The sequence below is a fragment of the Girardinichthys multiradiatus genome, chromosome 15, assembly GCF_021462225.1.
Source record: "Girardinichthys multiradiatus isolate DD_20200921_A chromosome 15, DD_fGirMul_XY1, whole genome shotgun sequence".
In the NCBI taxonomy this organism is placed as follows: domain Eukaryota; kingdom Metazoa; phylum Chordata; class Actinopteri; order Cyprinodontiformes; family Goodeidae; genus Girardinichthys; species Girardinichthys multiradiatus.
Genome location: NC_061808.1, coordinates 16,201,126 through 16,219,274, shown reverse-complemented (window position 1 = coordinate 16,219,274; position 18,149 = coordinate 16,201,126). Strand labels below are relative to the sequence as shown.

The 18,149-nt window shown below is 39.0% G+C and overlaps 1 protein-coding gene across 1 annotated transcript in view; it reads right to left on the bottom strand.

Annotated features, from left to right (window-relative positions):
• stxbp5a (syntaxin binding protein 5a (tomosyn)) overlaps positions 1-18,149 on the bottom strand; it is a 181,558-nt gene that overhangs the window by 103,657 nt on the left and 59,752 nt on the right. The gene's annotated exons all lie outside the window — the stretch shown is intronic.

The following is an 18,149-nucleotide window of genomic DNA, read 5'->3' as shown; positions in this document are numbered from 1 at the left end:
GTGACTTAGTAACAGTTCTAAATTAATTATACTGCATAATTCTACAATAATCAGCAATTATTGCATTCATTAATGTATGTGCATCAGCTCATGCTTTGCAGAAACTAACTAAAAGCCACTATGCAACAGTTTGGGAGCACAAACATTTGCTTAGCAATACTGGAACAATGATAAGTTCCTGGTTAAGTTTAGGCCAGATCCATGTTCAAACCTAAACAAATGCTGTTAATATGTGCTCAGCAATTACACAAAGGTTTAGTATCAGACATTTCATAGCCTTGTGTACTACCTGGGATGCCTGAGAGACTCTGAAAGCAGACATGTCAGATATTATTATAAGTTTTTCCTCTGATTTCCAAATAGTTCCACAAATTGCCCTAATATAGCACTAATTTTTTTTTAAGTCAACCAGAGGAACACCAAGAGGTACAGCTGACACTTGTGATGTCACGCTGCAATGGATATACTGAATCGAAGAACTAGGAGATGAACACGAAGGTCACTTCAGTAGGCTTTATAAAAAACATAAACATGGACAACAAAAATTATTTGAAAGGTGGCATAATGCTATCCAGAAAATAGGCAACGCCGTCATTCCCTATTATCAGATTTCCCAAGATAAATCTCACCAAAGCAGAATTAACTTTATAAAACATAAAATTTATGTTGCAAGTACAGGTAAAGCTCGATAGCTCATTGAGCTTCAGTTGGGATTCCAGCTCTGCTTTTGTCTAGGTATTACTGGTGGTAACACTTTCCACTTCTTTCCTATAGAAAAGGACTTCCGGACCAGCAAATATGGTTGCAGCGGAGGGCCTTTTACACCAGACCTGGCTCTGCTGCAACATTTCCCATTAAAAGGGAGTGGTTTCTCTCTGCTGTTGACACATACTTTCTCAGGATGAAGGATTGTTGCAAAGCTGACAACTCAATGTGATCTGTTAAGTCTTTTTAAATATACCACTTTGTATGAACTGGCCTTAAATAAAATGAACCTGACTGTAATGTATTATAATTGAAATGAATTAGACTGAATTGGATCTAAATCAACATACTGTAGTGTTTTTAAATGAACTGGACTAAATGAGTTTTAAGAAAAATGGACTACATATATATAAATTGGACATGTTTATCTTGTTAAGTCCCTTGACATTAAATTTGTTGTGAATTAGTGTGATATACTTAAGCTGCATTTTGTTTAATTAAAACAATCTAAACCAAGATGGTTAGGAGTCATTGTTTTGATAGGATCTTGGGAAATACTATAGTAATAGTGCAGGTGCATAATGATGAAGGTAAAAGCTTTAATAACCAGTACAAATTTGTATGAGATATACATGTATTGTATTGTGATATTAAAGAATGTACATTCATTAGCATGATTAAAAATATCATACCATTCATCAGTCCAGTGCAGTAAATGGTGGAAATGCACCTTTCGGCCAGGTTGCCTATTTTCATTAACCACTTACTGGCTGAATTGATTTATAGTATAATAAAAGTCAATTATTTGAGTTTTTGCTGTCAAACTGATTCTACAATAAGAAGAGAATGTTAATTTAAACAGGTCACACTAGATCTAAATTGGGGCATATAGTATTCAAATTAGCTACAGTAAATATAATTAGGCCTAACTCCAGATCTAAATTCGGGGTTTATAGAATGCATGACTAGAAGGGGTTAAAACATAAGAAAGAGATGAAGAAAAATGACAGCAACCAACAAAACTTTGCATAATTTGTCATTTACAAGTTCACCCATGTAGTAGTGAACTAGATTAAAAAGTAAAGCATCATATCTGTCATAATCTGCCTGTGTTTGGGGTTTTGAATTTGTGTTCTGTTTACTTTCTCTGCTCTGCCAGGTTCTTCAGTTGGTTTATTTCAGATCATTTAGGCTTATTAGATTCATTCTGGTGTTTAGGTTTTTGTTACTTCTCTGGATTCATATGTTTTATGTGTTAGTTTGTATTTCCTTATAGATCTGGCTCCCCCCAGTTTATATTCTTTTCGCAGTTTCATTGTTTACTTATTTCAATTCTCTCTGTTTTCTGTTTCCTCCATGCACTCCCTGCTCATCATGTTAATGAATTACTCTCCCTCAGCTACCTTCAGTCTTTCTCCCACCAGCTAATCCTGATTCCCCTCTGATTAACTTCCTGCATTTTTTGGTCCATTCTCCACTTCCCCTCAGTACTTATACAGGGGTTGGACAATGAAACTGAAACACCTGTCATCTTAGTGTGGGAGGTTTCATGGCTAAATTGGACCAGCCTGGTAGCCAGTCTTCATTGATTGCACATTGCACCAGTAAGAGCAGAGTGTGAAGGTTCAATTAGCAGGGTAAGAGCACAGTTTTGCTCAAAATATTGAAATGCACACAACATTATGGGTGATATACCAGAGTTCAAAAGAGGACAAATTGTTGGTGCTCGTCTTGCTGGCGCATCTGTGACCAAGACAGCAAGTCTTTGTGATGTATCAAAGGCCACGGTATCCAGGATAATGTCAGCATACCACTAAGAAGGAGCGCAAATCTTGGGCTGTGGACAATGTGAAATAAGTATTGTTCTCTGATGAGTCCACCTTTACTGTTTTCCCCACATCCGGGAGAGTTACGGTGTGGAGAAGCCCCAAAGAAGCGTACCACCCAGACTGTTGCATGCCCAGAGTGAAGCATGGGGGTGGATCAGTGATGGTTTGGGCTGCCATATCATGGCATTCCCTTGGCCCAATACTTGTGTTAGATGGGCGCGTCACTGCCAAGGACTACCGAACCATTCTTGAGGACCATGTGCATCCAGTAGTTCAAACATTGTATCCTGAAGGCGGTGCCATGTATCAGGATGACAATGCACCAATACACACAGCAAGACTGGTGAAAGATTGGTTTGATGAACATGAAAGTGAAGTTGAACATCTCCCATGGCCTGCACAGTCACCAGATCTAAATCTTATTGAGCCACTTTGGGGTGTTTTGGAGGAGCGAGTCAGGAAACGTTTTCCTCCACCAGTATCACGTAGTGACCTGGCCACTATCCTGCAAGAAGAATGGCTTAAAATCCCTCTGACCACTGTGCAGGACTTGTATATGTCATTCCCAAGACGAATTGATGCTGTATTGGCCGCAAAAGGAGGCCCTACACCATACTAATAAATTATCGTGGTCTAAAACCAGGTGTTTCAGTTTCATTGTCCAACTCCTGTACTTCCTTATTGTCATTATTCTCCACCAGTTCCTCCTGGAAACTATCCTGTTTGCTACCCTGTATGCAGCCGGATTCCATGTCCTCTGATCCCATGATCCTGTTATCGTCCAGCTCATGTCACTCACCTGCCTGTGTTCCTGTACCTGGTCAAATTGTAAGTTTGTTTACTATTAAATCTTTCTCATCTGCTCTACTACACACTGCAATTGGGTCCAACCGCAACACACACCATGAGCCAGCACAAAGGTCAGATACCCTGGTCATTTCCAGCAACATGTCTGGGTTTAAGCCAGTAGGACCACTATAGCATTTTCGGGGTATACTTATAAAAAAAAAAGACATGCGTCTTCTTAGTTGTCCACCAAGTGAATGCACGTTATGGGTAAAATATTGCATTTGCAAATCAAATGTATAAGTCAATTTAACCAAAGATGGAGAGCTGATGATTGAAATGCTGAAAAACAGGAGGATTCTAGCTAAAATTTGTGGCACCCTTAAATTTAGTAAGGAAGCAATTGTGTCTGTGTCTCTTGAACAGATGCAGCAGGTTAATGCACGATTTCTGCTGTGTTGTGCTTTTCAAAAATATTATTCTATAAAATACAGACTTTGTGCTCTCAGTGAGTACTTGTTTCTCATTAACGTGCCTGTAAAAGCTCGTTTGTGTTTGTACAACCCACTTCCCAGCGGGTGATATGCATTCATGTTCTCTGCATAGATACGGCATGTAAATATCTGTTGCATAATTTTGCAGTGTGTCTATGCATGCACACGTTTGCACATGCAAGCTAAATGATTAAGTATTCTAAGAGCCGGTTCAAGAGGGCAAACTGAGAGGCAGTGTCAGGAGCATAATTACACAAATTTGCTCGCAATTTGTCAGTGTGTGTGTTTGTATGTGTGTGTCCACTTTAAAGTGTGCGTCTGCATGTGCAAATATGCACCCGATTGTTTGTACATACACGCGTCTCCTGGTAAAATCTCCAGCTTCAAGTGGTCACGACACACAAAGGCAGCTGCCAGCCTGCTGGCCGAAGGCCAAACACATTGCCTCAGAAATGACAGACGCCTGCCATACAACTCCGCTCCAACCTTAACTGCACTGTGGGCTAGACATGTTGGAGCATGGCTTACTGCGAATGAATTAAAGAGACAAGATAATTCAGAAAACTGTCTTTTGTGATGTATGGTTTTATGCTGTGTTCTTAATGACACGGACGATTCTTGGAATACAGAAGGTGTTCAAGCATTTAAGCATAAAATACTTGCATTGAAACAGTCTTGTTTCTAGCAAAGCTTCCTTTATTTCAAAGATACTTTTACTGAGCTGCAGTTGAGTCTTGAGTCATAACTGCTGAATGAGGAAAGAAACAATGTGACACAAAATGGATATGATTTGCCTCATCTAATCAAGGCTTGCCAATGCTGCTGTGAAATGGTAATTTTATAAATTTGACTTTAATTTAAATTAAATTTATTCAAACATGTTAGGCAGCACAATGATAGAGGATGATGCAGGCACGGAATTACAGAAGTAATCTGAATATCAAATTAATCAAACAGTGTTAATTATCGCTTTGTAAAATGCATCATGTTTTTCAGGCCATTGTAACTAGACTTCTAAATTAATGGCTTAATGTCGATGTCATAGGTGGTTTTTGTGTGGATTCTTTGTGCCACAAATATAATTTGTGCCAGCTAACGATGCAACACCGTTAGGTTGTAGAAAAAATTACATAAATGTTTTATATAAAATTAAATAACATTTACAAACCTGTCTGATTACCAAATTATTCAAACATAATATATATATTTTAATGTTCAGCAGGCTCATGGTGTAAGGCACGTTATTGTAGACACAAGCAGAAGACAGCAAAGCTGTCACACTTTTTCCTTTCTTCCCATGTATGTTGGTGTTTAAAAAAAACATCTCTTTGGTGGGTCTAACTGTGAGGAATTGAAGGAAATTATGTGGAACATCAATACCCGTGGTGTCTATGAAGTATGTGTGATGCTATTGATGCTCTATTTTTCGGAATACGGCATGTATACTGAGAACAATGGTAAAATTCACAGTATTCAGCAGCATCATAATTATTATCATTATCTATCATATTAAAAGGTTAACTGACCACACTGTATTTAAAGGCCGCACAGACCACCTCCATCAATCACTGTGCCTCATTTTATGTCTTTCTCTGAGAATGTACATTATCAAAAGTTTGTGCATTGTCACCATGTCCTCTGAAATCTAAAGCTAACTCAGAACTGCCTTCTAGTGGTTGCATTGAATAATAACAATGCCAACTTAATAAATCATTGAAGACAGGAGAGCAAAGATGTATGACAACGTTACAAATGGGTGGACCCATTTATTTATACAGGTCCTTCTCAAAATATTAGCATATTGTGATAAAGTTCATTATTTTCCATAATGTCATGATGAAAATTTAACATTCATATATTTTAGATTCATTGCACACTAACTGAAATATTTCAGGTCTTTTATTGTCTTAATACGGATGATTGTGGCATACAACTCATGAAAACCCAAAATTCCAATCTCACAAAATTAGCATATTTCATCCGACCAATAAAAGAAAAGTGTTTTTAATACAAAAAACGTCAACCTTCAAATAATAATGTACAGTTATGCACTCAATACTTGGTCGGGAATCCTTTTGCAGAAATGACTGCTTCAATGCGGCGTGGCATGGAGGCAATCAGCCTGTGGCACTGCTGAGGTCTTATGGAGGCCCAGGATGCTTCGATAGCGGCCTTTAGCTCATCCAGAGTGTTGGGTCTTGAGTCTCTCAACGTTCTCTTCACAATATCCCACAGATTCTCTATGGGGTTCAGGTCAGGAGAGTTGGCAGGCCAATTGAGCACAGTGATACCATGGTCAGTAAACCATTTACCAGTGGTTTTGGCACTGTGAGCAGGTGCCAGGTCGTGCTGAAAAATGAAATCTTCATCTTCATAAAGCTTTTTGTATTAAAAACACTTTTCTTTTATTGGTCGGATGAAATATGCTAATTTTGTGAGATAGGAATTTTGGGTTTTCATGAGCTGTATGCCAAAATCATCCGTATTAAGACAATAAAAGACCTGAAATATTTCAGTTAGTGTTCAATGAATCTAAAATATATGAATGTTAAATTCTCATCATGACATTATGGAAAATAATGAACTTTATCACAATATGTTAATATTTTGAGAAGGACCTGTATAAAGGGAGCATAAATATGCTTTTAAGTGTCACTTCATTATTGGGTCAGTGCAGTGATGTTTTAGTCACAGTTGTGTTGATTCTGTAAATAATCTTAATACATTATAAGAGATACAGAGCTGATAGGAATGAGTTCATATCCAGCAGCTGTTGGATGCTTTGTAAATGTATTCCAATAGTTAAAGCATTATGTTTTTTTAACATATGTATCTTGTTTTAGGACTGTGTTTATTTATTTGGGATTGAGTATGTATATAAAAAATATACATATATGTGCATATTTTAGTTTTTTTAATCTCCTCTAAAGTTTTTGTATGTTTTTATTTAGTGTCTGAATGCTTATCATTAAATCCTTTTTTGTGTCCAGGAACTCATTCTACAAAGATGATTCTGATATTTCATTTGTTCTGTTATCTCATTTATATGAACCTTTTTTTGCAAATCTAGAAGAGTTTCTGTTTAAATTATATTTTATTTAAATTTTTTTAAAGAAGAGTTGCTTTTCATTTTCAGGAAATGAAGGTACCATTGTAGTCTTTCAAGAAGTGCAGTCATATTAAGACTTGTTTGCTCTTAACATATTAAGAGCAAATAAACACTAAAAGGTCAGTATGCAAGTATCTGCACATAAACAGTTTGAAAGCATTTTTACCTGGTTGAAGTGTGACTATCAACGGAAACAAAAATTACCCAATATCTCCAGCAAGTAAGCAAAAGTGCAGAAATCCATTTTTACTTATGATGTAAGTTTGCATTTCCCCTCCCCCGCATTTACATCCCATTATATCACCCTGCTTTGACAATGTAGCATCCACTTCTGCAGCGTATTCCTACGAGGCGAAGAGGTGACGAGAGCATCCTACGCCAGAATGACTCGGCAGGATTTCTTTTTGCACTCCCTACATCCCCACACTCCTTCCCACATACTGAATCACTGCTCTCTGGCTGAGGCCCAGTCTGTCTTAACTCCTCCTCCTCTCATCTCTTCTCTTCCAACTCCTGGGGCCTGTGATCAGATGTGAGCGGATGCTGACGCTTTTTGCAGCAATGCTTTCAACCATCAGCTCAAATTTTGGTCAGAAGGAAGAAAAATAAAAAGAGTTGGAGGTGAGGAATTGGTTCAGAACACAGAAAAATGTTAAATGATTTTAGGAAGTTCGGATGTCTGCTAATATTTTCTGACAACTAGGCCAAGAAAATTATAAATGTAAGTCCCTGTACACACCAACACTAAAATTTTGCAAACCGGACTTTTTGTGTTGTGTTTATGCCAGTTTATGTCTAGTTGGGCAAGTAGATATTTTTAAAAACGTCAGAGGAAAGGTTAAAACGGATTCTGGTATATCTGCTTAAAAAAGATATCACACCATGCTATACTTATGCTCACTTTTCTTTAGTACACCATGCATGCACCTGAAACCACGATAACAATAAAGGGATTTCTACAATTTTTTTTCCTACATTTTGCTCTAAAACTGATACTGCTGTGATACTGCTTATTTGCACCTGGGTCAGTCTGTACCTGTTTATATCAGTTGCTCACATTTAATTACTATGCAACCTCTATCTGGGACCATGCTGCTACAGGGTTTGGAATGTGAAAACTGCAGATAAATGAAGTTACCAAAACATAACAATATACATATTGATGCAACTTGTAAACATTTTAAAGTAAAAAAAAAGGTAGCAGCAAACAGCATTTAACTTTGTTCATAGACAAGCTAGTGTCCACTTCTTTCTATATAAAGCCAAATCTCTTCAATCGATTAGAAATCTCACACTACATTGCTTAATCCATTATAGGGATTTTAACATTGGGAAGCCTCTATATTTCCATTTAAATGCCACCACATTTTTTATGAATATGCATTTGTGGGTTGAGCAGCAGAGTTGGATATATGGTTTGCATTGAAACTTTCCAAATTGTCCTTGCCAATAACAAAGAGCTAATTCTGCTATTCTTGTTTGTTTTTTTACTGGTGTGGATGATTGAAGTTTAAAGAATATTGGCAATTTAATAATGTATTCATTCAACAAACAGAAGCCTAAGTTCTGTGTTAGAGAACAGTACACAACCACAACAGCCTGGCCCCTCCTTTTCCTGCCAGTCAACAACTTGGTCAAGAGTGCAGTGGGATGACATCCTAGTCCCCAACCAGTATCAAGATCAAGTCTGCCAATGTGTTTGTATTGGTCACTGATAAGTCTGCCCTCCTTGTAAGTGAGGTTCCTCAAGGCTCAATTATAGGTCCCCTTTCATTTTCATGCTACCTGCTTCCCCTCGGCTCCATTCTGAGGAAGCATAGGATACTTTTCCAACGTACTGCAGATGACACACAAATTTACCTACCTCTCAGCAGAAAAGACACCCCATCAGTTCAACACTTACTACCTTGATGAGGCAGTCCAGAATTGGATGTCCTTAAATGCTTTAAGCTTTAATAAAAAGAAAACTGAGGTAATAGTTTTCAGCAACTCTCCCACTTCTGCCTCCTTAGACCATGGCTCTCTTGCCCACTCTCTAAAGCCAACTATTACAAATTCAGTAGTTAAAATTGGCGGTCATCTTACATTTGATAGCCAGATAAAGGTAGGGTTGAAGTCCAATTTCTTTCATTTAAGGCAGCTGGCCAAGATAAGGCTCATTATTCCACTGCATTTTTGAAATAGTAGTCCATGCCTCAGTGAGGCTGCTGTCGCACGTTTGCAGATGGTCCAAAATGCTGCAGCACGCCTTCTAACCGGCACAAGGACGTTTGACCACATTACACCTGTTTACAATCCTTGCATTGGTCACCAATCCATTTTAGAATTCATTTTAAACTTCTTATATTTCTTTTTAAATCTTTAAATAGTATTGCTCCTCCACACCTTTCTGAGCTGCTACATGCTTACATACCTTCCCACTCTCTCAGATCTGCTAATCAGGTAATTCTTAAATGTTCCCAGAACCAGGTTTAAGCTCAGAGGAGATCGGGATTGCTGACCTCAACTGGGGACATTATCAGGCGGTGGAAGGAGTACTTCGAGGATCTCCTCAATCCTGCCATCACGCATTCCCTGGTGGAAACAGAGGCTGGGGACTCGGGGTCGAACTCTTTCATCACCCAGGCTGAAGTCACCGAGGTAGTTAAAAAGCTCCACGGTGGCAGGGCTTCGGGGGTGGATGAGATCCGCCCTGAGTACCTCAAATCTCTGGATGTTGTAGGGCTGTCACGGTTGACACACCTCTTCAACATTGCGTGGCGGTCGGGGTCAGTGCCTTTGGACTGGCAGACTGGGGTGGTGGTCCCCCTTCATAAGACGGGTGACCAGAGAGTGTGTTCCAACTACAGGGGGATCACACTTCTCAGGGTCCCTGGTAAGGCCTACGCCAGGGTATTGGAAAAGAGAGTCTGGCCGATAGTCGTACCTCGGCTTCAGGAGGAGCAGTGTGGTTTTCGTCCCGGCCGTGAACACTGGACCAGCTCTATATCCTTTACAGGGTACTCGAGGGTTCATGGGAGTTTGCCCAACCGGTCCACATGTGTTTTGTGAACCTGGAGAAAGCATTCGACTGTGTTCCTCGTGGTGCCCTGTGGGGGGTGCTCCTGGAATATGGAATCGGGGGCCCTTTATTAGGGGCCATCCGGTCTCTGTACAAGCGGAGCAGGAGTTTGGTCCGCATTGCCGGCACAAAGTCAGACCTGTTCCCGGTGCATGTTGGACTTCGGCAGGGCTGCCCTTTGTCACCGGTTCTGTTCATAACTTCTATGGACAGGATTTCTAGGCGCAGCCAAGGGCCGGAGGGCGTCTGGTTTGGGAACCAGTGGATTTCATCTCTTCTTTTTGCGGATGACATGGTCCTGATGGCCCCCTGTAGCCAAGACCTACAGCGTGCGCTGGGGTGGTTTGCAGCCGAGTGTGAAGCGGCTGGGATGAAGATCAGCTCCTCCAAGTCCGAGGCCATGGTACTCGACCGGAAAAGGGTGGCTTGCCCTCTTCAGGATGGAGGGGAGTTCCTGCCTCAAGTGGAGGAGTTCAAGTGTCGCGGGGTCTTGTTCACGAGTGAGGGAAAAATGGAGCGGGAGATCGACAGACGGATCGGTGTGGCTGCCGCAGTAATGGAGGCACTGTGCCGGTCTGTTGTGGTGAAGAGAGAGCTGAGCTGAAAAGCGAAGCTCTCGATTTACCGGTCGGTCTACGTTCCTACCCTCACCTATGGCCATGAACTTTGGGTCATGACCGAAAGAACGAGATCCCTGATACAAGCGGCTGAAATGAGCTTCCTCTCTAGGGTTGCCGGGCACTCCCTTAGAGATAGGGTGAGGAGCTCGGCCATCCGGGAGGGGCTCGGAGTAGACCCGCTGCTCCTCCACATCGAGAGGAGCCAGTTGAGGTGGCTCGGGCATCTATACCGGATGCATCCTGGACGCCTTCCTCGGGAGGTGTTCCAGGCACATCCCACCGGGAGGAGGCCCAGGGGACGGCCCAGGACACGCTGGAGGGACTATGTCTCTCGGCTGGCCTGGCAACGCCTTGGGCTCCCCCCGGAGGAGTTGGAGGAGGTGTCTGGGGAGAGGGACGTCTGGGCGTCTCTGCTGAGTCTGCTGCCCCTGCGGTCCCGGATAAAGCGGAAGATGACGAGACGAGATCGGGAGTTTGCTGTGTTGGGGCCTAAGTTATGGAATAACCTCCCATTACCTATCCTTTCAGACAGGCCTCTTCTTTAGCTGCTTTTAAATTTCAATTATTTTAAAATTTTTAAATAATCTATTCTTTAATTAGTTTATTTTATGGTTTTTTGCTTCTTTATTTTATGTTTTTATTTTTATTTTTTGTTTTTATTCTTATATTTATGAGTGTTGGATGAGATTGGATTATCACGGACTGCAGAATCTCATATCGATATATCTCTGCATCGAGATTTCCACCAATAACAACAAGTCTCATTTTTCAGTGAGGCAGATGGCCTCCCACTGTCTCTACTAAAAGCTGCTTGGGATTGGCAGAGAGGATTTTCATGGATGCATGCTACATACTCAACCTCAAACCAGAAATGCATTTTCCTTACAAATGTGGCACCATTTAGGGAAAATAAACAGGCTTTAAAAGGGTATAAGATTTATTGCCAAAACACATTGTTACAACAAAGATAAAATTTCTGACTTTTTATGCTACTTTTACATTGCCTCATTATTAAACATAATGTGCTAAATCTGTTGATTTGCACATTTTCAATGTATATTTTGTGTGATTTTAGGGTATTATACCACTTCGTAAGATTTTCGCATGAAAATCACGGTTATATTGGGAAATCATTATTTCGTCAGTCAAAACATATATTTTAAAGGGCCTGAAGCAAATTTTAAGGAGCATTTTTTTCTGTTTGCCAACAGTCCCGTAACTACCTTCTTAAATGCAGTTTATGCAAATCCTATGAGAAGGATTAATTAGCTAAACCCATTTGGCTAAGGTCTCATTGTATCTATGTCAGAGAAAATACTCAACCTGAACATTCTGAACATTTAAATTGTAATATCATGGTACTTTTACAAACAATTTGGTAACCAACAGTTTTTTGGTTTTTTTTTTCCAACAGGAAAAATAATATAAACTTTTAGACTGTTGGCATAAAGATTTATGTTTTTCATAAGAATGCTTTGTCCAATGATTGCCATCTCAATTAAAACCTAAATTACATTAACCATATTGGATTAAACAGTATGATGTGTTAATTTTGCTAATATTCAAATAAAAATACATCTGGCTTAAGTTTGAAAGACATAGAAGCATGACCCTAAACAAAATTAAATAACTGTCAATGCTAAAAGATAATCTTTGCTGGTCTTTTTTTAACTTTGAAATGTGTGTATAAAAACAACAGTTTGTGGTTTTATGTTTTATTAAGGCTGAACATAATTTTGTCAAAATCATTAACTAGTAACCATAGTACAATGAAATATGGTGCTGAAGGTTAGTTTGTTCCAGTGTATCTCTTAATACAAAAAATAGACATGTTTAAAATGCTTTTTAAACTTGTTGACATTTCAAATAGCAGCCTTGTCATATACAACTTGGCAAGTTCAAGTCACGCTTTGAACAAACAGTCCAGAAGGGGGGAAAAAAAAGTTAAAAAGATGAGAGAGTGTTGGATGGGGACCAAGAATTTTATTAGTTTTACAGATCTGTCTCATTCAATCTTACATGTCACTCTTAAAAGCTGGTGACATTATTTCTAGGCTTCACTTCAGAAATCAGGCCTAACTGCATGTGACATTTAAAGGAAATATAAAAGCATGACAGTTTGTGTGATAAACATGATCAAAGAAAAAAAATATAGAGTGAGCATTGGCCATAACAACAAATCTGCACAGTATTATGTGCTGTTTAAAATGAAATGTGCACTCACTGCTTGTGTAGTTAAGAATTCCTAAGGCCAAACAGCCTTTATCACACAGGTGAATGGATGTTCTACCTTATACCTGCACCCATGTGAATCCATATTCAAATATGACTTCCAGTGATACTCCCAAACAATTTTTATTTAACTGTTTGAAATGATTGGTATTACATTTCTATGTAAAAGTCATTTGGCTGTGCCTCATTTACATCAACTACAGACACCAATGGACCACAGTGGGCTGGGTGTTTCAAATTCATTAATATACTATTATGCCTTAGGCACCAGGCTTCTTTTCCGCTTGTCTCTAGACTTCCAGAAAACAATATTATTGTCTATTGAAATAACAAACATGGTAAACTGCTCCATCTTAAAAGGCACACAGGCAGACTTTAAGAGACAGAGTTACAGTAGATGAAGGGGTGGCACTGGAACACTCATTCCCCTATATGACATACATTAAGCATTCTATTCAGGTTAACCTGCTTTATCTGGTACCTTTTCCCTTTTGACACTATCTAACAAAGCTGTCTGGCACTAGGATATTGTCCAGACCCAACTTTATGATATGACTGATATGACTTAGGTGACTGCTGTGCAACCATTCAGGGTATGGATATCAGCTGGTGGGAATATCTTTTCATTAGCGAGAGATCTTTCTTTAAAACTAAGCAAATAAAACCAACACTGTCACACATTAACTATAGAATCCATTCATAAATGTCACAGAGACTGTTTTATTAACTTATTTACAATAAAGAGAAAAAAGCCCTTTCACTTGTTATGCTAGTACCTCTCAAGTGCACAGGTGGAAGCACATGGAGGCCATCATCCGCAAACAGAGAAAACATAAGACAGTGGTGAACATTACCAGCAAACAGCTGGCTGACCAAAATTACTCAAAGAGTGCACTGATGATTCATTCAGGAGGCTGCGACACTACCTTCCAATGTGGGTAAACTAAAACAATTCTGCCAAAAAGAGGGGGCCTTAATTCCTCAATGGCAATTATGAAAATAATGGCAGTTGTCACCAAGGTTGGCGCAATCAGTTATCCGGTTCAGAGAACAAGTAGTTGGCTTGGTTGGCTTGTTTCCCAATATAATTAAAATCGTAATATGCAAACTGCAAGTTGTATTTACTCAGGTTATATTTAGGCTTGATGATCCAAAACATTTAAGTGTGACAAAAAAGAAGAGTCTTTTAAGGGGGAAAATAGTTTTTCACAGCACTGCATCTATGGGGAAGTGTGTCTATATAGTGTAGGTTCTTGGTGCTCCAGCATTCTCATGTAAAGTATCTGTTCCTTTGTCTTTTTCTGTCTGAGGAGAAAAAAATAAGTTAGGAAACAAAAATAACAGACTAGATGTCCTGAATGCCAGGGGACAACTAAAACATTGTTCAATCGCAAGACACTTGACAACAGCATGTAAAAAAAATATTTCCTACTGAGGGTATCTAATAGATCCCTGATGTGCTCATCAACATCTGAAGCTGCCCAAAAAGGCTATGACATTACATTGAGGCACCTTAAATGTTATTACTTTGACAGCTCTTGAAAATTGCAGGGATGCATGTGTGCAGAAAACACACACACCAATGATCTCAAAACCCTTAGTTTATATCAGAGAATTTTCTTTAATGTTTTTGCTAAAAAATGCTTTGGTGGGGGGTTGGGGGGTGGGGGTGGGGTGGGATGGTGTTCTGTTGTCTTCTGTTGCAGAATGCTGGTTATTTTATTATATATTTAATCAGCAAAGGTAAATATGTTGCCACAGCACACATCACAGCAGAGAGGCACAGATTAAAGGTTTAGTGACAGATTTTCATTTCTTATTTTTGTAATGTTAAGCCTTCATTTAATTAGCGAAAACCTACAATTACAGTGTGTTTTTGTGCCTGCACTGCAAGACAGACATACATTTGTCTCTGTTGTTAACAATAAGGTGACATATACCTAACTGTGGTTTTTGTGTGCTACTTGATATTTTTTTCTGTCAGGTCAATTGAGCTTGTTTCATAAATGTTGTCTGTAACTTTCTTATTCTAATGTCACAACTTTAATGTATTTATCTTTGCTCGCTACTCCTCTGCCAACAGTTGAAAAAACCCAGAATACTTAGTTTGACTCAAACAATGGTCTGCAATGATTCAATGCAGTCCTGTGCAGGTCTACCGCCATCACAATGCAAATAATCAAACTGAAGACTACAGAAAATCTGAAGATACACAATAGTCAGTTTTACCTTCACATCTAAACTCAAGTAACAATTATTTAGCTGCTTTCACTTAGATCTGCATTTCCTAGTGACTGAGTTTGACATGCGTCACTGGTGTCTACATTTATAAGCTGATACACATCAGATGATGCAAGGTTTTGCAAAGCAGTTAATCCTTTTAGACGCGATACTTTGTATGTGTTGTTAAACTAATCTGCATAAAGCTGATACTGATACCGTAAGCATTTGATGTTCCCTATGCTACTTTTTGTTTTTCCAGTTTTCAAATTGTTCATTTGTCATTAATCTTTAAAAAGAACCTGCTCAATGCTTGTGCTGCAGTAGTTGAACTTCTCTTTTCCCCCACATTCAAAATGTGTCAAGTGACTTTGCAGCCCATCTTGACATCTCTCAAGTTACGCAGAAACACCGCTCTTCTGCAGTGCTGTGACTTGAGGTCATTTCGTTCAAAATGCTTCCTAAATGTCAGAGCGACTCTACAAGAACACAATCCGCCCTAAAAGCTGCTGCTGGCCACCTGTCCATCAAATCAGTGCTTTCTCAGGTCATTGCTTATGACGTTTAACCCATTCACGTCTTTTCATTGAGGCAAATCACTGTCAAATGATATGACCTGCTATGATGGACAGTGGGTACATTTGTGATTGGAAGAGACAGAAGACACAAACTTCCCTGAGGTGAAGTTATTTTGCACTTGCTTTTTTGAACTTGAACAATATTTACTAAAAAAGGCAAAAAACATTTTTAATATATAGCTGGAAGAAATTAGGGAGTTTTATTTAGCTTGTTAACAAAAAATATAGGGATATTTTTCCCTTTATAATTTTCAGTTTTCTGACTGTGGGCAAAAAAGCAAATGTACTATTTTTGGCTTCATGCTAAATATAAAATAGCTGTCAGCTTTGGTGGTTGAAATGTTTGCAATATTAGTAGTATCACTGATGATCCACAGAATGTATCACCTGCATTTGGTTGGATGAAATCAATGACATAAATCTGACATTTTTATTCTCTTCTATTTCCCTGTTTAGTCAATCACTTAACCTGGATGGCAATAAATTGACCTCTGGTAATAAAGTAAAAAACCTTGGTGTTACATTTGACCAGAACATGTAATTTAAATCCCATATTAAACAGGTTTCTAGAATTACCTTCTTTCACCTCCGGAACATTGCCAAAATTAGAAATATCCTATCCAGAAGTGATGCTGAAAAACTTGTCCATGCATTTGTTACTTCAAGGCTGGACTATTGTAATTCGTTACTATCAGGATGTCCACAAAATGCAGTTAAAAGCCTTCAGCTGATTCAAAATGCTGCAGCAAGAGTTCTGATGAAAATTAAAAAGAGAGATCGTGTTTCTCCTATTTTAGCTTCCCTTCATTGGCTCCCTGTTAAATCCAGAATAGAATTTAAAATTATCTTCCTCACATATAAAGCCCTTAATGATCTAGCTCCATCATACATCAGAGATCTGATTGTTCCATATGTTCCTAACAGAGCACTTCATTCTCAGACTGCAGGTTTACTGGTGGTTCCTAGAGTCTCTAGAAGTAGAAAGGGAGGCAGATCCTTTAGTTATCAGGCTCCTCTCCTGTGGAACCAGCTCCCAGTTTTGGTCCGTGAGGCAGACACCCTGTCTATTTTTAAGGCTAGGCTTAAAACTTTCCTTTTTGATAAAGCTTATAGTTAGAGTGGCTTAGGTTATCCTAAGCTATCTCTGCAGTTATGCTGCTATAGGCTTAGGCTGCTGGTGGACATCATGACCATTTTCACTCTCTCTGCTACATTCTCATACTACTCTCCAGTTTTGCATTATTTACTGTTATTTCAGTTTTTTACTTTATGTTCTCCCTCTTTTCTCTTCCTAGAAGCTACACCTGGCCTGACTCTGTCTACCTGTGACACTTTCCTGGAGGGAGGCATCATCCAAGCTTCTGCTGCCAACAACTTAATGCTCACCTTCTACCGATGATACACATTGCCCTGTTTTTCAGTGTTTAACCCTATTTTTCTCCTAGACATAGCTACTGACTGAGCTTTTACTGTGACTAACTGTATGTGCTCTCTCATACTCTAAACTTGAAAACTGGCTCAGAGTTTTTCTGTTTTTTTCTTACTATATGAAACCACTGAAAGAGCTACATCCATTAACATTGACTTTCTTTCTCAAAGAAAGTCCATCTGGATCAGTGCTTCTGTGTTTTTTTTTTCTGTCTCTACTCTGTTCTCTCAAACCCCCAGTCGGTCGTGGCAGATGGCCGCTCACACTGAGCCTGGTTCTGCTGGAGGTTTCTTCCTGTTAAAAGGGAGTTTTTCCTCTCCACTGTCGCTACATGCATGCTCAGTATGAGGGATTGCTGCAAAGTCAACACCAGTGACTGTCCACTGTCTCTACATGCTCATCCAGGAGGAGTGACTGACTTGATGCAATCTGCTGGGTTTCCTTAGATAGAAAAACCTTTTAAGCAATTTCAATAAATAACTAAATCTGACTGCATTGTTCGATAGCTAGGACTAATTGGAATGTATGTACCTGACTTGAAATCTGTATGACTCAATTGAATTGACATTGTGAAGTGCCTTGAGACAGCGTGTGTTGTAAATTGGTTCTATATAAATAAAACTGAATTGAACTGAAGTGAATAGCCTAAAATGTCGACATCCTATTAGATGTCTATTAACAAAACACCAAAACCTCTATATGTGGAGGGCTCTGAATTCTGCTGCAAGCACTATAAATCAGTTCTTAAAATACTTTTGTCTTTTGTGATCTTTTCATATTTTTATTTATTCTTTATGTTCTTCAATGAAACTCTACACAGATTATTACAGAACTGTTGCCTAAGTATAAGTCTAATGGCATTTACTATCTGACTCATTTACTATTTATTCCAGTTATTTATTCCATTGCCCGTGATTTTTTTTTTCTACATTTATCATTTTAACAAACGAAAACCTCAATCTAGTTCACTGGATGTATGTGATTATATGTGGTTGTCAAGTGGAAGTAAAATTATTCTTTCTTTCTTTTCTACAAAGAACAATCTGAAAAATATTTTGTTCATTTAGATTTAGTTTGATAAGTTGA